We start from the raw sequence: 6,450 nt of genomic DNA, 5'->3' as shown, positions 1-6,450 counted from the left end.
GCCAACTGCTGCAGCTTCCTTAGCCTGACGAAGGGTTTTTGAACCTGAAAGCTTGCTTAATAACTATTCTCCAACCATTTGGGTTGGTCTAATAAAAGATATCAAATTCACCCAAGGAACCTTGTCTGCCTATGTCCTTAGACCAACACGGCTACAACCTAAACCCCTGCCTACTTCCTTCTGATACATTTTTGTCATGCTTCGGGAATTTGGGAGTATTTTATCACTGCAAGGCACAATTCCCAAAATGTACTATCACATGCCATAGTTACAGTCTGACCAAAGGGAAAATACCTTCCTGACCTTAAATTTAGTGGTGCCTTTCATGAAGGAAAATAAACCTTAACAACCCCAGCTGATAAACAGGAAGAACCCATAGGTATGGGATTACCACTAGACTCCTTCTACAACATAAAAGCCATCTTAATAACCTAACTTGGGGACCACAATCATTTGACTCTATATTACATTCCTTGAATGTCCCATCATTCTGTCCTTCCCTAAATTTACCTACTTGAGTCTTAAAATGATTTCAGGTTTTCCCATTCCTTGATTGTCACATGACAAATGTACTTGTAGACTGTGATTGCAGTCTGTAATCTCTGTTTTGTAAATGAAACAAGCCAAGCACCTTTAATACTTTTGCATAAGAAAGTCTCAGTTCCATTAACCATCTTAGTGGCCCTTGTTTGAACTCATACTAGTTTAAGGCACCCCTTTTTTTTTTTTTTTTGAACGTTGCCAGAACTGCACATAGTATTCTAAATAGAGTCTTACCAATGCCTTTGCAGTGGTGCCCTGTCTGTACTGTTCCTAAGATGCCGGAAAACACGGCTTTTACTGTAGCTTGTTTAATGCACTTTAAGATTGCATTAGCCTTTCACAGCTGTATTTCAGTGGCAATGCATATTTTCCTACCATCAGCCAGTATACCCTGGTCCTCTCTTCCTCAGCTGTCTCTAGACTATGCACCTCTATCTTCAAGCTGAAGTCCTTGTTTATTTCTAAGTGTCTTCATTATGTTAAACTTAATTCCATTTTTAATTCTCTAGTCCATGAGATTATTTAAATTCTGTTTTTTCTGTATTGTCAGCAGGGATACTGGTTTTCCCTGATTTAAAAAATCACAAATTCTTTGATAAAACCCCCAAAATCCATGATTAAAATTAAAGGCCCCCCCACAACCTCCCCTCTGCCCCCCAGTCCTGCTGGAGGGGGCCCCCAGTTGCCAGGGCTATGGGGCCAGGGACCCAGGTCTGCAACTCCCTGCCCCCAACAGAAGGCAATGGCTGCTGCAGCCGGAGGAGCACAGAGCTGGCTCCCTCACTAATGCCTGCCTGCTGCAGGCAGGGGCGGGGCTGGCTCCTGGTGGCAGTGTGCACTCCCTGAGGGCAGGGGGGACCTGTGCCCCCCAGATCTGTGCAGGGGATGGGGGCAGGGCAGGTGTGTGCTGTGTGCAGCTTCCCTGAAGGTTTGATAGTGTGTCGCTTTGGGTCCATGCACTGCCGGCTGGGTGGGCACTCCTGTGGGAAGCTGGCTGGGGGATGAGGACTGAGGAAGTGGGGAGGTGTTGGGGAAAGCTGGACATGAAGTACCCACCTGGCTGGTGGCACATAAACTCGAAGTGGCACAGTATCTGCCTGGGCAGGCTGCGCGCCTCCATGTGTAGTTTCCCTGAAGTGCTGATAGCACGCCACTCTGGGTCCATGCGCCGCCAGCCAGGTGGACACTCTGTGGGGCTTTCCCCAACACCTCCCTGTTCCCTTCGACCCCAGCCAGCTTTCCGCAGGAGTGCCCACCTGGCCACTGGTGCGTGAACCCAGAGTGGTGTGCTATCAGTCCTTCAGGGAAACCGCACATGGAAGCACAGAGCCCACTCAGGATGATACTGTGCCACTTGTGGTCCATGTGCCACTGGGTGGGCAGGCACTCCATGTCTTTTTCCGTTAGACCTCCCCGCTCCCTCAGCCCCCAGCCAGCTTCCTGCAGTCAGCTTCCCACCCCCCTCCCCCCCACTCTGCCAGTGCTCCCCAGCCTTGACCCGCAACTTGCCAGCCCCCTGCAAGCCCCACTTAGTTCACAGGCTCCAGGAAGGGAAGTGAGCCTGAGCCCAGCCTTGGGTGACTAAGAGCCTCAGGCCCAGCTCTTTCCCCCCTCCGGGCAGAGTTGGGGATTTCCCACCCTTTTTGCAATTAACTCGTGCAGGCTGGAGCTCTGCTGGAACTCTGCCAGCCTGCAGAGCCCTTTGCAAAAGTGGGAAATCTGCTAAGAGATGACATCCATTTTTTTTCTCTCTGATAAAATAGGGAAATCCATGGTTTTCTCTGTTTTTCCGTGGGAAACGGGAAATCTGGATACCTGATTGTCAGTGCCCACAACTTAAGTGTCATCTGCTTACTTCAGGGTGACACTTCTATTGCAGTACTCTTTAAATTTTTTTTGTTTTGGTTTGGTTTGATAGTGTGCGTGTTAGTAGGAGCCGTTTGCCATTTAGGGTCCAGACGCATGTAGCAATTGAACCATTCCAAAATGTCACTGATTGGGAAGTGGTTTACAGTTGTGTGAAGTGCTGTGGCTCAGATACTAGGGTATGGGAGTGAGCATCCAGCCCAGCAGGCCTCACAGTGGGGGAAGGGGAAGGGGAGTGCTTGCATCAGTACTTGGGGAGTCCCAGGATGTAGGTGACCTTTAAATGGGAGGTTTTTCACTTCTCTGTTTTCCCCTCTTAAACATGAGTTAAGTAAACTTCAGGAGCCTGCAATTGACCATTGTGCTTGCTTCACTTGGGGCTGGAGGATGGGGGGAGAAGGGAAGAGCCTGGATCCACACTTTTGCAGTCCCAGAGCCTGAGAGGACATGATGCAGAAGTGCAGTCAAGTAGGGAGTGAGAACGCAGCTGGTTGTTAGAAAGTTAGTCTTTACTGAACAAGCAGGGCAAGGGAGTGCATTGATAAAAGTGCAAACAATAGGGGGAGGAAAGGGTGGAAGGATAGTAGAGTTCTAGCCCTATACAAGAGAGGCCAGTTACAGCAGTTTGAGGGTGATTGTAAGGAACAGTGCAGTGTGGGACATCTGGAGAATTGAGCAAACTAGTGTCATGGAATGTTTGGTATCCACACATAACACTGATCTGGTTCACATTGAACCAGTTCAAAATAGTGCTCAGCTTTTTCAGGTACATTTTTTGAACCATTCCAGATGTCTCTAAATTGGTTTAACAGGCCTGTATGTCTGTCTGCTTTAGGTTTAAAACATGCTTAAACTGGTTTAGGGGTGTGGACAGACATTACATTTGAAGCATTCCAGGAATGTTAGTGATTTAGAAATCCATTCACAATTGTTCCTGGACAGAAGTGTCCACACACAAACTGCTTGGGGTTTTAAGCAGAACAGTCACCTTTTTAGGGATTGCCAAAACACCACCGGGGGGGTTAGAGTATCAAGACCACCATGTGTTCCAAGGGTCAGTGCCTGGCATTTCCCCTGGATTCCTCTACAGTGGGAGGAAGACCTAGATTGGGGCAAGAAGGTTGGAGTGGAAGGGATGTCGGGCTGTGTGGCCCTCTTCCTATGGTTCCCAGGCTGGTGGGTTTATTGAGGCCTTTCCAAGAACTCCCTGACTTTTCCAACCCCTGCCCTGAAAAGCCACCTTGTCAGTTTTGCCTCCCTGCTATGAGTAGTGGGATCCCAGGCTCAATCTGGGTGGAGTTAGAGGGGTTATCAGGTTTTTCTTGCTCCCTGCTTCTGGACTGCTACTGCTGCTTTCTGCCCAACCCACATCCCATGCCTCAGTTTCCCTGCATGACTAATCTATACAGCTCATACCTGTACTTGCTTGAGCACTACTGAACTCTGTAGTGATACCCAGACAGGGTGACTGGGGTTTGTGTGTGTATGGAGAGTGTGGAACTAGAATAAACCTGGAATGTTTAGTCATTCCAGGTGCTGGTTGTTTTGGCAATCCCTAAAAAGGTGACTGTTCTGCTTAAAACCCCAAGCAGTTTGTGTGTGGATACTTCTGTCCAGGAACAATTGTGAAAGTGCAAACAATAGGGGGAGGCAGCAAGAGAATGTTAGTGATTAGTGTTTTGGGACTTCCCACAGTATCCAGCTCACATGGATAGCTTTAAAAGGACTTTCCCTAGAAAGCTGCTCGGGTACCTTCCATTGCCAGCAATTTTATAAAGATGTGTGTTCAGGGCAGGGCTGGCTCCAATTTTGCAGTACATTTAATCGAGTTAATAGATTAAATCACAGTAAAGATGGAATAGATCATCTTTCTGTTCTGTTAAGTAGCCATTGGGCAGTGGCTCTTTCCTACCACCACCCAGCAGTTGACAGTTGTTTATTGTTACAAGCACAAATGACCTGTACACACAACAATCAAGGGTGCCACAAAGTTCTCCCCAGAACGTGGCTACCTGTCCTACCCCAAATAAGCCTGGGACTCCTGCCCAGGTACCCTTGCAGGATGTGAATGTGACAGGCTTTCTGCTTCACAACCCCCTCCTGACTGTGGTTTCTGTAGGCAATAGATCTTTGGGCAGTAGTCCTGACCATGTCTCAGAGTAGCCCCATTGCTCTGCTTGGATTTGGGGGTGGACGGTGAGAAGCGGTGCATTTTGGGATGCCTGGAGGTTGGATCAAACACTAGGTGTGGAATGCTCTGTGTTAACATTCAACTGGAGGAGATCTGGTCCAAAATAGTACTTCATTGTGAAATGTGTGCTTCTGAAATATTACAGGAAGTTTAAATTGGTCTGTACAGCTAGACTCCTGGGGCTTAAAGTGCATTTAGAAGGTTCTAAGCATTATGTCTGTCCACACCTTAAATGTTGTGTGTGTTCATATCCTTGTTTGCACCACTTATTTACTTCACATAGTATTGGTTGTACTTTTTCAGTTTTACCATAAGGTGGCATTCAGAGTGTATAGATAGGGGTTGGCAACATTTTTGGCTGGAGGGACAAAAACACCCAAACTCAACCCATGCCTTGACTTAGTGTGCCAGGGCAGATGGCAGGGGAGGCATGAAGGGCCTGATGTTCATTGCTGGTGGTGGATGCATGTGTGCCTCTGGGTAGGTGATGGGGTAGGGGCCGGGGTTGTGCTGCACTAGCCTGCTGCACACTCTTGAGGTGTGCATGCAGCTGCTGCTGGCCACAAAGCCCAGACTACTTGCAGCAGGCAGTGGGCAGGCTGCAAACAGCTGCATTGGAGTCTGGAACCCCAGCCCAGCTCCATGGCTGGTGGCAGCTGCACATATACCTTGGGGCACGCATTGGGGAAGGAGCTGGGGTAGCACAACCCTAGCCCCTCCTCTGCTGTCTGCTCGGAGGCACATGTGTACCTGCTGCCAGTAGTGAGCCCGGCAGCAGTCCGTAGACCTCAGTGCAGTGTCTTACAGCTTCCTAGCCACCTGCCGCATTGGCCCCCGGCTCTGGTCAGGCTCCTGCCGCAGAGCCTGGGCTGCTCGCGGTGGGTGACAGGGAGACCGCAAACAGCTGTACTAAGGAGCCCCTGCCCCACTCATTGCAGGTGGTGGGTGCATGTGCACTTCCCGGTGGATGGTGGCGGAGGGGCCAGGGATGCGCTGCCCTGGCCCCTTCCCTGCTGAGCACCCTGAGGCGCGTATGGAGCCAGGCTGTGGATCCAGACCCTGGTGCACCTGTTGCAGCCTCCTGGCTGCCTGTCACAGCCAGCCCAGTCTCTGAGCAGCTGCTGCCAGCCATGGACCCAGGCTGCTTGCAGTCTTCCCTCTGCCTGCTGCAAGCAGCTCAGACTCCATGGCTGGTGGCACCTGCCCAGAGCTCAGGCCACCTGTGGTATGCTCTGGCATGCATGCCAGGGGTTGCTGACCCCGGTATAGAATACTTCTTATATAGGATTCGCTGTCTCTGTCTGGGGTTTGTGGATAAAGCCTACCTAGCTCTATCACTTTTAGAAATGTTATAACAATTAGAGTAGGGCATTTTTTAAATATATAGTAAATTTCCTAAACAAGAAGCTTAGGGGGGCATGAAATTATTAACGTAATTGGTCTAATTTGGCAAGTAGTTTCTGCAGAAAATGAGAGTGCAGAAAATTGTGAAAATTGTTTAAACATTTTTGTTTTACTTGACTATTTCAATTTTTTTAAACTGATCTCAGTTTAAAAATTAAAAAACAAGAATTAAATGGCTCCAAAAACAAATAGTTCTGGTTGACTCCATATGAAATGTTCTGGGTTGTGGGGGGAGGAGGAGGAAATTAGAGCTGAACCACAAGCCATATGTTAACATTGTGTCCACCAGAAATGTTTTTTGTAGCTCTTGGTAGTGATAACTGTTACCTATACAAGGTGCCTCTTTCTTTTAACATATAGTCTGTGCTGCACTCTCTGTTGGTGTCATTTGTTCTCATGATAAAAGTTTCTCTCCCAGAGGTGATGAGGTATCTATCTGTATGCAT

General features: G+C 48.6%; 1 protein-coding gene across 3 annotated transcripts in view; it reads left to right on the top strand.

Annotated features, from left to right (window-relative positions):
- Positions 1–6,450, top strand: part of WDR82 (WD repeat domain 82) — a 65,613-nt gene that overhangs the window by 45,599 nt on the left and 13,564 nt on the right. The gene's annotated exons all lie outside the window — the stretch shown is intronic.

Source organism: Alligator sinensis, unplaced genomic scaffold, assembly GCF_000455745.1.
Source record: "Alligator sinensis unplaced genomic scaffold, ASM45574v1 scaffold487_1, whole genome shotgun sequence".
In the NCBI taxonomy this organism is placed as follows: Eukaryota; Metazoa; Chordata; order Crocodylia; family Alligatoridae; genus Alligator; species Alligator sinensis.
Note: the sequence above shows the minus strand (reverse complement) of the source record. Positions and strands in the feature narration are given on the sequence as shown.